Source organism: Staurois parvus, unplaced genomic scaffold (assembly GCF_062004578.1).
Source record: "Staurois parvus isolate SC_StPar_1 unplaced genomic scaffold, SC_StPar_1.0 ptg000634l, whole genome shotgun sequence".
Lineage (NCBI taxonomy): Eukaryota > Metazoa > Chordata > Amphibia > Anura > Ranidae > Staurois > Staurois parvus.
Genome location: NW_028318430.1, coordinates 4962639 through 4979601, shown reverse-complemented (window position 1 = coordinate 4979601; position 16963 = coordinate 4962639). Strand labels below are relative to the sequence as shown.

The 16963-nt window shown below is 39.1% G+C and overlaps 1 protein-coding gene across 1 annotated transcript in view; it reads left to right on the top strand.

Moving 5' to 3' along the window:
* The first annotated feature begins 6365 nt into the window (after window positions 1-6365).
* Window positions 6366-16963, top strand: part of OCA2 (OCA2 melanosomal transmembrane protein) — a 444033-nt gene continuing 433435 nt past the window's right edge. The window contains exon 1 of the mRNA XM_089693490.1: window positions 6366-6659. The gene's annotated coding sequence lies outside the window, so the exon portion shown is untranslated. The remainder of the gene's footprint in view (window positions 6660-16963) is intronic.

The window sequence follows — 16963 nt, the reverse complement described above, 5'->3', positions numbered from 1 at the left end:
ACTGGTGCAGGAAGGGAGGTTTTGATTTTTCAGTCAGTTACTGGCTCTATAGCAGGGACAGACTGTACCTAGAAAAAGAAAGGAAGGCGCCTCAGTGTTGCTGCTCCCATCCATCCCTGATATCCATCTGGCACCTTTATCCTACAGCTACAGAGGTTGGGCTACAAGAAGCACGCCCTATATAATATACATTTTACAGACTGTACCTAACCTTTGTTACAAAGACAGAAAATAAGTGGAAATCCATACATTTTAGAGTCATCATGAGAGCAAGCGGTATGGGGAAATATTCCATTAGGAACAAATGTTCTGGTGACAACTGTCCAAGATAAGAACTTTCTCACTTCAGGGAGATTTCCTCTCACTTCTGGTTGCATCTCCAAGACAAAAAAGTAAAAGGTAAACTCCATTGTAAGACAAAGACAGCAAAAATAACTTGATAGGAGTTTTGGGTTTACATACACTTTAGAAATTAAACTACAAAATCAATACATGGTAAACGCTGTGTATTATCTGTTGCAATATGTGACTTTCTGTAAGGGATGCACTAAATGTTATTAGAGGGATTTATGAATTTCACAGCTTTAAAGTTGAAACTAGAGGGAAAATCTAATTTTTGGTCTAAAAGTTAAAAGTGATTCAAGCTGTTGAAAAAAACCTAACATATGGTAATATAACCTTTAAGCAAAGAACAACTAAAGCAAACATATTCACATACAGTATAACTCATTAGGGTAATGTGCATATTCTGACTTTATGCAGCAGCTTTGTGTGATGTCAATATTCCTTACCCATTCATCACAAACAGCAAAACAAATATTAAAAGGTAAGTCTAGATTCAAGCCCAAACTACAAATTTGATTTTGATGGCACTCTATACTTACGATCTATGCATCCATAAATCAGCTGAAAGTGTTTGCAGTTTGCTACGGTCATTTTAAACTGCTCCCTGTTGACAAATTATGTTTTCAATGTGATTGCTTGTGGTATGATTGTGCTTAACAACACAGTCTTCAATTGTTGGACAACTGTGTGTATACAGTTGTAGTTTTCACACCATTCAGTAGGTGATGTCTTGTGGCTGTGCAGTTGAATTGGAGGCTCAGTGGGAATAATGTTCCTCTGTAGCCTGTGTAGATATCACTAGGAAAGCAGCTGTCTGATTGGATGCTGCAAACCCCTGCGACCTTCTGCTGAGATTTTGGATGGGGAAGCTTTAATAAGTAGGGGGCGCTGCTGGGATTTGGCGTGGGACAGGAACTCACTTGTTAAGGACAGAGTGTTAGAAAAAGGTTCTGTATGAGGAGGGAAAGAATAGGGATACCACTGGACACCTCTCCAGGCACCAGTCTATGGAGTTGCTACTACAACTTTCTCAATAGCCTCTTATAACCACTAGCCAACCTGCCAGTCATCAACCCCTCCAAAAGATGTAGTCCCAGTAAAGTAGGCCTCATCTGTGCCTTCCCTTACTGTGCCTGAGGAACTACTTCTGCCTAACTCTGCCTGAACCTGTGTGTGACCTGCTGATACTAACTGGTGACATCTATCTTGTATCATGCTACCACCTGTGTCAATAAGGTCTGCACCAGCACACCATTGGGAATTGTTCTGTGAGGGAGCAAAGCATTTATCATTCCAGTTACTGTGACTGTTACTGCAAGTGTAACAGCACCTGTTGCCACAAGTGTTACCAGTAGTGATACTAACTTTGGCACTGCAAGTGATGTTGTAATCTTCTTTATATACTACATCTCTAAATATAAGGATTTATAACTCTTCTAGGTCCCTGTGTGTGCTGCTTCCTCTCTACATTAGGTATCTATTACTGGCCTCCCCCACATACAATCATCAAAAGAAATCAGTGGAAACTAGGCTGGAATGATTGTCAGCGTTTGCAACAGATTGTAAAAAAAGGCATGAGGAGATGGGAACTGCCATAGTCCCAATGGAAAAATAAGGAACAAAAATGATGTACAGTGGGGATGAGCCACCTTTTATTAAGATGTTAAGGATGACATGAATAAACATCCCTAAATTACCTAAAAAATGCTTGGGAAATGCCTTGAAGCTGTATGTGGGGTTTCAGAACAGTAGAACTCTGTTTTCTGGCATCACATATTCTGCACGTGTAATTGATGTATCTACTGTTACATTCCTGTTTGGTTTAAACACGACAGCACCACCCCAATTTGATTCATTACAACTTGGAAAAAAGGCTTTTTTTAGATATTTTGGCTGCAACACCTGCTTTTCTATCCAATGGCAATAGGCCTGAATTGAACAGTGGAAGTATGAGCCATAACAGATCTAAAAGCTATAAGAAATTTTACTCTTTAACAAATAAAGCTAAAGTCCTCAACTCTACAAACTGGCCAGTATTTTAACAGTTTAATAGCATACTTTGTGGGTACCATGCTGCATTGTCCTAAAGGTTTAGTAAAATGTAAAAACAGAGTACCCCAAACACTTCAAAACCTCAATCCCTTCCTATGTCCATATACAAAATATTCAAAATATAGGCTTCAGGTGAATGGGGGGGGGGGGGTGCAGAGATGAGTATTGAAATAGGGGGTACAGAGGTGAGTGATAGCATGGGGAGTGCAGAGATGAGTGATGAAATGGGGGGTAAGGCCCACCGTCCACCCTGGTGTCACTCACTAGAGGACTGGATATGGACTCTATAGGAGAACTTGGAGAAGAAGACAGAGGTGGTAATGAGAGGAGCTGCCAGAGGATCATGCCTGACTGCACTGCACATGTGCCAACAATGGAGGAGGTCAGTGACAAGTAGTTCCAGCCTTCAGTGGCCATACAAAGTCTGCAGGGTGGGGGCGGGGGTCACTGATGTAGGGGGAAATTACTACACTAAGGTAAGGGGGGACACTGAAATAAAGGTTCCCCCTTACATTAGAAACTCTCCCTTCCCTCTGCAGAAGGTGGTCTGTTCTCAGCATTCCCCCTTACATCAGAGTCTGCAGGATTCCCCCTTACAGTGCATGGGGGAACTCTGTGAACTCTTATGTAAGTGGGGCTCTGGTGACCAGAGACTCCCTTGCACCAGTTTTTCTTTATACCAGAATCTGCAGCATCCCCCCTTATATTAGAGTCCTGAGAGCTATCCTTTATATCAGGCCTGCACAGTTTATTTTTACATCAGGGCCCAGAGAGTTCTCCCTTGCACTGTAAAGAGGAACCCTGCAGACTCTGATGTAAGGAGAACCTCTGTGCTGGGTAATAATCTGACCTTCATGTAAATGAAGAGATATGTCTTTTTTCTGTTGTTATACCTTAAACAAATTGCTAATAGCCAAGGCTTTTTTTTCTTTCCACCCCCTACCCTCCTCTGAGCACAGTCCCTTGGTTCTACCCCTATCCACCTCCCACTACCCCCCTTTATAGAGAACACAGAACCAAGTATCATTTAGTGGTGCTAAGTAATTTGTATGAAATTTGTAACAATAGACCCCTCCAGAAACAATAGATCCCATCTACATCAATAGACCCCCCAGCAACAATAGACCCCCACAACAAGATACCATCTCAGAAACAATAGATCTACCCCAGCAGCAGTAGATGCCAGCAGCAACAACAGATCTCTCAACAAGCATCATCAATAGAACTTTCCCTCAACAGTAGATCCTTCCCAGCAACATAAGACCCAACCAGCAAAAATAGACCCCACTCAAAAATAGATCCCCTCTAGTGATAATAGATGCCCCAGTAGCCAGCATCAGTAGATCCTCTAGCACACCCCAGCACCCCTTGCCATTACATACATTCAGTGCTGGAGGTGGCGGAACTTTATTCCCTTGCATTCCTGCTGATAAATATTGATATTTGCACTGTTAATGGTCATTTTATGTACTTTTTTGAAGTGTCAGTAAAAAATTTGGCTCTGTCAGTAAATGGCATGAGTTTAATCAGTTTTTGGCATTCTGTCAGTAAATTTCACTTCAGGAGGTTGGCAACACTGATGGCAACTGACCAGAAAAAGAACCAAAGTGTGGTACACAGTCAACAGGCAATATCAGACACAGAGACCAGCAAAAGGTCAGGGCAGGCAGTGATCAAGCATAGTCAGATACAAGATTAAGGTGTCCATTTATGAAACTGAGATCAGTAGCGGTCCTGAGGATCACTGCTGATTTCAGTACATTAGTGGTTTATGAAACAGAGAAGAACATGTTCTCTGCTGATCTTCTCTGCACACAGAGAATCTTCAATTGACAGACACAGAAAAGGCCAGTTTATAAAGGAACAATGTCAGCCCTTCACTGGCGATCTGTGTGAAAATTCTCCCTTCCAGATTCTGCAGCCAAGAGGTGGAGAATCGAGGAATCGGGGAGAGAAGGGAGAATAGCTGGAGTTCTGAGGAGGAAATTTTTGGCCTTTCTACTTCCTTCAGAGCCTCTAAGACAGTGAGAAAGCCCCCCTGCCTTTCACAACACCTCCAAAATCCTTGAGCAGTATATATATATATATATATATATGTATTATTTGTGTTTTGTGAGTATATATATATATATATAAATTTGTATTAGTGTGTACGTGTGTACTGAGGAGAGCCGTCACATCAGCAGATATAATTTACCACTGAAACTGACAGCTGTGTGTTTTACTAATCTTTTGTTACCGTAATCTTGCTATATCTCGCGAGATTACAGCAACAACAGCCATTTTCCAGAGTTCAAAGCGTTTGTAGATCGCTTCTTTCCTCATCAGGAGAAGCGATCCACATCTCTTCATGAACAGGCATTCAGAGGAGAGCTGTCTCCTCTGAGAATGCCAGAGAACATAATAGAGGTCATTTACCACTGCTTGATAAAAGTACACCTAAATGAGTAAACAGGAACACAGATAATAACATGGATGGGTCAAAATGTAAACAGTACATCACACTGTAACTTTTTTTTTTCTTGAATAGGACATTTTCTTAATTTCAATTGGCCACATTACAATGTGATGCAGTGGATTTCGTTTTGTTGAAAAAAGTACTGCATTTGATCTGCCATGACAGGGAAGAACATTTTATGTCTTGTTCATGTATTTGAGGAGAAACCCAATTATGATGTCATCACGCATGCTGATCCCAATGTGCAAGTGCAATTTCGTTTGTGTCTATAGTGGATAATTGTATTTTGTATGTGCAATAAATGTGAATTTGGATGAAAATACTGCAGGATATGGCCCAATTTGCTTTCTTTCATGGTAGTTTAATTTGTCAAACTGAAGAGCGAGCAGCTTGTTCCTGGTGCTATTGGAGCTGTTAAGAGGTAGAAACTGTGGATGCGTTTGTGATGAGCTGCTTTAACCTCTTATAGCTTAGGAGGGAGTTTGAAGACTTTGATGTGTGGGGCAGGGGCAGACTGACCATTTGGAAACTCAGGCACTGCCCGAGGACCCGGGGTCGGTAGGGGGCCCCATGAGATGCCCCTGGTACCTTTTTCATAGGCTTTCTTGAGTTTGGACAAGGACACAGGGGACCCATGATCCCCTATTGCCCGGGGGCCCCATGAGTTGTCAGTCCGCCCCTGGTGTGGGGACACTCTGAGATTACACAGCTTGCAATGTTCACAGTACCCTTTGGCAACACTTTATGGACCTTGAGCATGTATTAGTATTTGTTATTAATTCATTTAACCAATTTTACAGCCTTTGGGCATGCACTTTTAAATTATTTATGACATTCATTTATTTTATTTTATATTCATTTATATATTGTAGTAATTTTACACTTGTGAACTTTATTTTGAGTTTTTGACTAATTATCTGCCTAGTGGCACTTTAAATCTAATTTGTCATTTTTATTTTTCTTGATGGGACAGCACACTCATTTTTGGTATATGTATTTGGACTGCATTGGGCAGGGCAGACCAGTTCAGCCCAACACATCAAGGGTAAATAGCCCTAAATGTTTAAAATATAGTAATTTGTAGGGTAAACATTTGTATTATTATTATTTTTTATTCTCATTTTGCGGCTGCCTTCTCCAAATTAGATGAAAAAATAAAAGAAGAAACCAGACTATTTTCTGTAGGAAAACACTCCACTTTCGCTCCAGTTTTCTAAATATCAAGTAGACATCAGAATACTTACTTCTTGGAAATCTTATTAAATGATGTGTACAAGGTCCTATGAAATGTTTTAGAAGAATTTATAACACAGCTTGTATAAATATTACAGTTTGTTATTACTGCAAAGGTCTAAGGGTCTACTCACTGTTTACACATCAGAGGTGTACTTTTCTCACCCCAGCAGCAACTTCATGATTGCCTTGTCTGCCTGCCAGCAGGGCACACCGTCTATCACACAGGCTTGGGAGTTGGATCACATGCTTACAAACCTAGGAATTCCAGTCTCTTGTGCAGTTCTGAAAGTACATAGAATGTGATGGTCACTCTTCTTAGCTTCAGGGATGTTCATTGCACAGGGCTGATCCTGATTATTCAGTGACCTATTCACTTTTCAAAATCAAAGCTCCATTCAGAAAACATAACCAAGTCTGCTGCTCTCGTAACTGAGAGGCACTAGGAATGTTTTTCCCTTAAACCCTACTTCTTTTCTTTCTATCCTCCTACCAGCCCTGTCAGCTTCAGAACTCTTCTACCCCTACTGGAATACCTCTGTTTACATCCTGGGACCTAAAGGCAGAACAAGTAAGAGAGCTGTATTACTATCTATACTACAAGAATATTTACTACTATCCCAGTATTTTTAATTGGTTTACTTCACTGTTCTATAAACTTCTGTCATCATAAGTGCCAGGATTTACTAATAGTATTATGTAGGCAAATAGAACAATAAGTAGTACATATGCATTGGTACGACTTTTATTTCATTGGAGATTATTAGACATATTTCCAAGACCAAAGATGGGGTGCAAAGTCAACTAGTAAGAATGTTAAGCATAGTTAAAACAATGACTGATGACTGCTGAATGAGAGCAATGGATTAGATATTGCAGTTTGCATAACTTGTACAAATTGAATGCATGGCAGTTGAGGTTTTACACACGCCGCTATTACGTATTGGTTAATGTATGGATATGTATTACGACTTCTGTATTTTAGGGATATGCTACATTTCACTAAACCAATGTGCCATAAAATTCATTTTGAACATTTGCACTGTTCATTGCCATGTTTTCTCAATCCATCTATATTTTATCAGTACAGATGAATGTTGCATAAATAGCTATGTTGTGTAACAGCATGCATCTGTGTTTTATGTTGGGTAGTGCAAAGAAATGAAAAAAAAAATAGCTGGAAAATAATAGAACAGTACAGAAAAATTGGCTATTGTAGTGGGTTATTCATCGAAATAATTTGCCTTTATGAAAGGTGGCTATTGTTATACTTTGAGAGGGTTACAGTATGGCTGTTGTATTGCACAAGCTGCTTAAACAAGCTGTATGTGTTTATAACTAATTCTTTCTGACATAATGATTAGAGTATTACTGTCATTAAAAGGAAGTTACATGCCAATTTATTGAGTTGTACCAAAATATATTTCAATTTACAGAGCATTCGATAAACTGGTACTCTAAATACAATATCAAAGTTATGAAGTTGTGTTTATATTTAATCATCTTTATTACGTTTTTGAAATACAAAGTCAAAAATCGAAATTGTCATTACAAAAGTTTGGTTGTGGTTCTATTTTCACAGCCATCTGTGCAGGTATTTCTAACACAAGATTAGATACATTAAAATATATCTTGCAGTGAAAAGGCATGGATAATGTACATTATGTTGTCAAATTGAACACAAGAGCACTTCAGATATTAATATAATTGAGGTCTGGTATTTTGAGGATGATATCATTTCACAAGAGGTCCCAAAAGGGAGTAGAGAAAAATGAAAAAGGCAACGCCTGTTTCACAGAGACTATTTAGATATTTTCTGGGAAACACTGCTAATTTGTATCATTACAAGTATGGAATGATCTTTTTTAAATATTTAGTGTTGTCTTTATTACATTTTTGAAATAACAAAAGCCCAAAATAGAAAACGATATTCCAAAAGTACTGGTGGATTTCTAAAACCTTGCAAAGCAGAGTAGCCATACCAACCGGTCAAGAATGATCTTTTAACTAATCTGACTACATTAAATTGGAATCTGTTTGGTTGCTATGGGTTACTGGCAGCACACTGTAAACATACAAGCATATTTAATAAGGCAGAGGAAAATGCAATAGCTCATGGCAACTAAGCAAGTTTATTCTCATCTGAATACAGTAAACTGAAAATGAATGGCTTTGCAAATAGTAATTTGTACTTTCACTGAAAAAGGAAAAACCCTTCCAGCTAACCTTGTATTACTAATTGGTGGAAATGTCTGGAACAAGTAACCTTTTCATTATTTAATATCCAATTTCTATTAATGTAATGTTCACTTTTAGATTGATAATGAAGCAGTGCTCCATCTGGGAGCTTTGTGTATGTTAAAATGTTGTTTGCTTGTCAACCTAGTTGTAAGCCCATTTTGGCCACAGTCTATGAATCATTTAATGATGGTTCAATTTTGGAATATTGGTTAGGAAGAGTTGAAACTTTTTGACAACTGATGCAGTATGCAGTGAAAAAAAACAGGAGTCCTCCTTTGTGCTCATGACTGTTATTTGAAGAAGGTCTCAGCCAGATATAAAAGGACTAGATAACGAAAAAGAGAGTGCAGAGAGGAGATGATGTCACACAAAAACAGTCATGAATATCTGTGGTCTTCATCACTTGAGGGCCATGAAGAGATTACCACCAAGGCTTAAAGTGTAATCAATTCAATTTGCCCAATCACTATAATTCTTGTGTTACTGTTTCCTCTTTAACTTCACTTAATGTGGAGAATATGGCTCAAAGTCTCAACCTGGCTCTGATTTACTGAAGACAAACTCATATGGACAGGGAGGGCCAGCAATTGTAATGCTCTTTGCCTTGAAAACAGAACCACTGCACTATTTTTGAAATCAAGCTTTTTATCAATGATCAATTAACAAAATAACAAAGTAAGCAGTATTTTACTCTGCATAATTTCCTGCTCAAAGCTTTTCTAAAAATGTGTTAAAACAGGAAAAACAATTGTGCAAAATCAAATAAGTATAGAATAAATAACAGGTTTTTTTTAGATTAAATACATTGCATAATAATCAAGTATAATAATGAAAAATTGTACCTTTGCAAACAATACCCAAAAATAATGTTAAAAGATTTGAATGTCTGATGCCAGCTTTATTGATTTCAATGGAGCAAACATACATTTGCACAGATTTGCATCCATTCACTACCTCTTGCACACAATGACTTGTATACATATAAATAGCACCAGTGCAGGCTGAAAGTCTTCAGCATAAGGGTATTAAAAATGCAGTACAACATTGCCTACATGTACATTGCCTTTTTGTGTGCAAATTTAGCAAGTTGTTTTTTGCAAAAATTCAGCTGGCGGTGAGCATATGTTCAAATGGATGCTCATACTAATGAATGCCCATGCTAATGGCTGCTCTGTTTATTAAACGATTTTAGTGTTTTACACTATAATTATCCACTTTCCCTCCAGAGGATTTACCCCCCTTCCTTACCAGGCCATTTTTTGCGATACAGCGCTGCATTACTTTAACTGACAATGGCGCGATCATGCAACACTGCACCCAAATTAAATTTATGTCCTTTTTTTCCCACAAATGGAGCTTTCTTTCAGTGGTATTTGATCACCTGTGCGTTTTTAATTTGTTGCGCTATAAACAAAAAAAGTCCAACAATTTTGAAAAAAAACAATATTTTTGACTTTTTGCTATAAAATAGATCCAGTAAAAAAAAAATAAAAAAAATTAGATTTCATCATAAATTTAGGCCAAATGTATTGTGCTACATGTCTCCGCTAAAACAATTCCAATACATGTAAATTAATTGGTTTACATGAAAGTTATAGCGTCTACAAATGGCGATGTGCATATATACTGGAATTTTTTTATGCTAGTAATGGCGGTGATCAGCGACTTATAGCGGGACTGCAGCGGGCATTCTGACACTGGGGGGAACTGACTAACTGCCACTGACATCCCAATGACACTAATACAGTGATCAGTGCTAATAAAAAGCACTGACACTGTACGAATGACACTGGGCAGGAAGGGGTTAACATCTGGGGCAATCAAAGGGTTAACTGTGTGCTGTGTGTGTTATGGAAACATACCGCTGTTACTGTCAGTCATACTCGTCGATTGCCGGGTGCCGTAGGGGAATCTTCGGCCAGAACCCGGTGCCCCCTAGCCGTAAATGCAAAATCAGGTATATATACACACGTGCTTTTGCGCAGCCCTGCTCCCTTGTAGCAGTAGTTCTGCTATAGGGAGGTCAGGAAGCGGTTAAAGAAAAATGAACTATTAGATATAAATAAAATCTACTACTTCTGAACACATAACACATTTCACAAGGCTATTCCAAGCATGGGGCTATGTGCTCAACCTTTGTGAATATGCATGCATATAATCCTGAATCCAGTATACCTACGCATACATGTGATTAGCATATGTGTTCACTGTATTTAACTTTAGTAAATTAAAATAACTGCTATATTGCATGAAATTGATGGACTGGCAAGAAAACATACAGCCTTCGAAAATCAGGCCTATTGCAGTAACTTTCTCTGAAAATGTAAATCTTTCATTTCTTCTACTCATTTTCTAAGATCTTAATTAATACTTTTAAACCACATGATGGATTAACAACATTCTACATACATTTCTGCAATGGAGTAAAAGTGACATTTTTTTTTATAACAAACCAGCCTTGTATGTTTGATAAAGTGAAGTCAATTATAAGATGCAGGAAAAAAGTTTGTGGAATGTGAAAGTCCTCAAGAGCTGAGACTTTTTACTATAAAAGTTAGATGCCTTGTGATATTTTGTTAAGGAAACTTACATACAGAATACAGAGATGACAAACAGGGCTGCTGTTAGAAATCACGGGACCACATACAGCCAACCTGACAAGGCCCCCTTCAAGAAAAAAAAAAAACCCCACCGTTTACTATGCTTCAGTTATGAATGAACACAGTGAGTCATCAGTACCGATCACTCATTGTGTTCAATAAGGAAAGTAAGGAGCTGGTTAATGTGACATATTTATCAGACCCTTCCCCCCACCCTCTATCCTGAAGGATCCTATTGTGTGCTTGCAGCTGCCAGTGGGAAGGAGAGGAGGGAATCTGGAACTGTGGGGGCCCAGGCAGCTGGGTGAATCAGATGTGCACGGGGGGGATCGGCATAGTGGGCGGGGGGAGGGGGGCAATTACTGGAACCAATTTCCTACATGGCTCTCTCTGCAGCAGCTGAAAACCAGAGAGAGGGAGAGGAGAAGAATCCAGCTTTCAGATGCTGCAGAGAGAGCCATACAAGGTATTGGTTCCAGTAATTTCCCCTCCCCCCTACCATGCTGGTCACCCTCCATGCCCACATCTAATTCACCCAGCTGCCTGGGCTCCCCTGCTGGCCTGGGCCCTGTTCAGGAGGACCGGTGGTACCCCCTTATCCATGGCCCTGATGACAAGTGTTATAAAAGCAGCAACAACTAATCCAACTTGATGATACTTCCAGACACACAGATGTGGTTACTGAGTGCTGCTTCCTACAATGTCACATTGGTGTCAAGTGGAGAAAGACATGTATAGAAAGGAAAAATACATATATACTTATTTGGTGTGTACTATAGTGATACTATGGCATGTATAATTCTATTTGTACTAAAGTGAAATAAAATGGAATATACAATAAAGTCTGTCAGTAGCATTATAGCAGAAGAGCAGAAGTCTTTATTTTTCGGAACCACCCCATGTAACTGTTATTACATTGTGATCTGGCCAGTAAGTCTGTTGTTTTTCTTCCTTTAACAGACCAAGCTGACCAGCAAAAGTGGCATTTGGAGGGTTGAGACAAACCATTTAACACTGACAGGGGTGCTTACAATAGTTAGTCTCCATTTATGTAAAACCTTTAATCCCAAAAGGAAAACAAACTATTGCTATAACTGCTTAATATGTGTTAGCTGGAGTTTGATTAAAAATTGTTAGTCACTTATGTAAAGTCCATCTAAATCTACTAGTTAATCCAACATTACACTCTCCACTAAATGATAATGCTGCTTTCCAAGGGTGGCTACATTTCTTCTACATAGATACAGTGAAGGACTGAATGTAGCAACCTTAAAACCACTTTTACCCCCTTCCTGTCCAGGGCAATTTTCAGCTTTCAGCGCTATCACACTTTGAATGACAATTGCGCGGTCATGCAATACTGTACCCATATGAATTTTTTACCATTTTTTTTTGAGACAGATAAAGCTTTATTTTTGTGGTATTTATTCACCGCTGGGATTTTTATTTTTTTTGCTATGTAAATGAAAAAGTCCAAAAATTTTGAAAAAAAAGTGTTTTCTTATAAAATATTGCAAATAAATAATCTTTCATCATAAATCTTGGCCAAAATGTATTCCTTTATATTTTTAGTAAAAAAAAAAATAAGCCAAATTAGTTTATAACCAAAATTTATAATTTTTAAAAATGTATTTTACATTTTTATTTTATTTTTTTATATTATTATTTATGTTTTGTTTTTTTTTTTTAACATACTGTCACCCTAGTGACACTGTACTACTTGTGGGGGGTGATGAAGATTTTTTTTTTTTTTTCACAGTGATTGCTTTTATACCCATATAGGATGTAAAATCAATCATTTCTCTTTCTCTCTGTCTGCATTCTTGCAGCCATTGAGAAATACTGAGTGAGCTGTGATTGGTCACACCTTGTCACATGGTACAAGGCTATTGTGAATAGCCTTGTACCATGTGACCTCTGTGATCATTCACAGATTTCACACGTAGTAAGCAATGATGTCAGAAGTGACATCTTGCTTACTACTTTGCATGTGATCACTGATTGGCAGTGGGCACCGGATCGCGGTGCTGCGCGCTCCCAGGGAGCGCGCACAGCTAGAAATGGTGGGTGCTGTTTATGAATGGCAACCCGCCCCTGGAGTGCCACCGCCCTGCCGTTTATAAACAGCAGGCGGACGGCAAGTGGTTAAGACAGCTAGTTTATTACTGGCCCATAAAAATAAAGGAATAAAAGCTTAATGAAAAAGAAAATATGCAGACTACTTTCAAAGATGGCTACACCACAATATATTACATAGAAAAAAGGCAACCCTTTTGCAAGCATTCAAGATTAATGGCTGCATTCAAGTAGATCAAATGAAAGAAAATCCTTATCCTCCATTGGTATTTTTTCATTATTAAAAAATTACAGTATAGTGACTAAAATTTGAAGATGCTGACACAATTTAAAGACATTCGAAACAATAACCAAAGACTGATACACATAGAAATGTGTACCAATTTCAGTATAAATACTTAATTTTTATTTTTTTGTGGCAAAGAAATGAAAGTTTTTCCAAGACAATAATTTGTTGCATGATGGTAGTGTGCTGTCTGTTCATACACATCTACTTCTCTTCTCCCTCCTGCAGTATTACTCCTTGCTGTCTGCCAGTCCTCCCTACAGTAGTTACACCTCTGTGTTAATGGTGTACATTTTAGAGCAATTTTAAATTTAGAATATTGGCATAAGTGTTTGATTATTTTGGCATATGTTATCAGACAATAATAGAAACTGTCACATATCACTTTTAAAGTGATTTTGTCTCGCTGGTGCCAACTTGTAATGTCATTGTTGATTTGGCTCACGGAAAATGTGCTGATATTTCCACAAAATATATGCCTTTTCCCTTTGTTAATGATATCAACAATGGGGCACTATTCCTCCAAAACCAATGATGGAGCACTGATACTGGGGAATTTTCCACTCCGACTGGTTACAGTCCGGACCCCATAAAGCCTGAAGGACAGTAAACTAGCCTTTTGCTTAGAAGGTTTGGAGACCCCTGCTCTAGTCTATACTTACTATGATGTACAGGTGAAATTCGAAAAATTAGAATATCATGCAAAAGTTCATTTATTTCAGTAATGCAACTTAAAAGGTGAAACTAATATATGAGATAGACTCATTACATGCAAAGCAAGATAGCTCAAGCCGTGATTTGTCATAATTGTGATGATTATGGCTTACAGCTCATGAAAACCTCAAATCCCCAATCTCAGAAAATTTGAATATTGTGAAAAGGTGCAATATTCTAGGCTGAAAGTGTCCCACTCTAATCAGCTTATTAAGCCATAACACCTGCAAAGGGTTCCTGAGCCTTCAAATGGTCTTTCAGTCTGGTTCAGTAGGAATCACAATCATGGGAAAGACTGCTGACCTGACAGTTGTGCAGAAAACCATCATTGACACCCTCCATAAGGAGGGAAAGCCTCAAAAGGTAATTGCAAAAGAAGTTGGATGTTCCCAAAGTGCTGAATCAAAAGCACATGAATAGAAGGTTATGTGGAAGGGAAAAGTGTGGAAGAAAAAGGTGCACAAGCAGCAGGGATGACCGCAGCCTGGAGAGGATTGTCAGGAAAAGGCCATTCAAAAGTGTTGGGGACTTTCACAAGGAGTGGACTGAGGCTGAAGTCAGTGCATCAAGAGCCACCACACACAGACGGATCCTAGACATGGGCTTCAAATGTCATATTCCTCTTGTCAAGCCACTCCTGAACAACAAACAACGTCAGAAATGTCTTACCTGGGCTAAAGAAAAACAGACCTGGTCTGTTGCTCAGTGGTCCAAAGTTCTCTTTTCTGATGAGAGCAATTTTTGCATCTCATTTGGAAACCAAGGACCCAGAGTATGGAGGAAGAATGGAGAGGCACACACTGCAAGATGCTTGAAGTCCAGTGTGAAGTTTCCACAGCCTGTGTTGATTTGGGGAGCCGTGTCATCTGCTGGTGTTGGTCCACTGTGCTTCATTAAGTCCAGGGTCAACGCAGCCATCTACCAGGAGATTTTGGAGCACTTCATGCTTCCTTCCACAGACGAGCTTTATGGGGATGCTGACTTCATTTTCCAGCAGGACTTGGCACCTGCCCACACTGCCAAAAGCACCAAAACCTGGTTCAATGACCGTGGGATTACTGTGCTTGATTGGCCAGCAAACTCGTCTGACCTGAACCCCAAAGAGAATCTATGGGGCATTGCCAAGAGAAAGATGAGAGACCTGAGACCAAACAATGCAGAAGAGCTGACGGCCGCTATTGAAGCATCCTGGTCTTCCATTACAGTTCAGCAGTGCCACGGGCTCATAGCTTCCATGCCATACCGCATTGAGGCAGTAATTGCTGGAAATGGGGCCCAAACCAAGTACTGAGTACATATGCATGCTTATACTTTTCAGAGGTCCGATATTGTTCTATGTACAATCCTTGTTTTATTGATTGCATGTAATATTCTAATTTTCTGAGATTGTGGAATTGGGGTTTTCATGAGCTTTAAGCCATAATCATCACAACTATGACAAATCACGGCTTGAACTATCTTGCTTTGCATGTAATGAGCCTATCTCATATATTTGTTTCACCTTTTAAGTTGCATTATTGAAATAAATGAACTTTTGCACGATATTCTAATTTTTCGAGTTTCACCTGTATTTAAAGCCTAAGTTTACAAAATCAGCACAAGGGTCATTACATTTCCTCAGTGTGATGTGTCCCTTGTGGTTCTGTCTTCTCGTTCAGTAGAAATCTTCTTGTCCTTCAAAGCCCCCTACCCCTGCTACCATGATCTTCCAGTGTGACAGGGGTTAATAGAACTGAGGAGCTGTCACAGGCTTTCATAAAGAGTGTCTGCCCTTTCTGTCCAGCTTTTCCATTCACAGGAGCCATGGAGCCATTACTACAGCTTCTCTGAATGAAACTGGATCTTTGAATGAGGGCGGATAGATGATTGAAAGGTCCACCCCCTCCATTCATAGAGAATGTTGACAAAAGGGACACATCACACTGAAGGTAAGCAATGTCCCTTGTGCCTTTTTTGTAGGTAAACTTATGCTATAAGTGTGAAGTAAGGGGAAGGGAACCAGTGTTAACTTCAAAATATCCAACCGCTAACAGGGGAAGTACCTATAGCTTTTCAACATCACTGGCATGACTTCAATGAAGCGAACAGGGGCTGATTTTAATTTACATATGTTCACACTTTAGTAAATAAGACACAGAGAGATGGATAAAGGTCAGGTAGTAGACTAATCCACTAAGAGAAATGCAACTTGTGGGACTCCTCCTGCTCCAGTTTGATCAAAGCGTGCATATATTTGATTGTCACTCTCTGCTGTGGTAGTTTCACATACTGATCCCAATAGCTAGTACTGCGACACTGGCTCCTCACCCTTACGCATTACGCCAAACATGGCTTCGTCAGAAGGTCTCACAAGGCAGGGGATCTCAGCCCGTCAGTCCTTCAAGTGTTAAATCCCCATTGGTTTTCTTCACTCTTTGAATGGAAGTCATAGATGGGGACGTCCAGGAGGCCAATAACCCAGCGTTATTTATTTAAATAAAACATGTATTCCAACAAGAGAAAATAATTGCACATTGGGAATATCTGACGTTGAGAAATTGATAGCAGAGCCAGACTGAGAGGAATACTAATGGATAGGGTTTGGAAATATTTATTGATTGTACAGTTTATACTTCAAAGTGTACCCAGCAGTTAATCTTGTCCCAGCTAATTAAACCTCTGCCACACCCATGCTGTTGGAGAGAAAAAGTGTGTACTGCATGAAAAAAGATCATGTTTTTACTTATGTATACTATTTAACTTTAGAGAACCTAATTTTTTTTATATAGTAAATGTACAAAACAGCCTGATTACAGCCTTGACATTTACTATAACTTGCTAACTTTCTCTGTACTGTGTATGGAAATGATTGTAGGATGTTTATAATTGCCAACAACCAAGGACATGTCCATGCTCTACAAATACCATCATATGCAGTATAAAGATTGGAAACTTGAGATCACCAATGAATTAGGACAA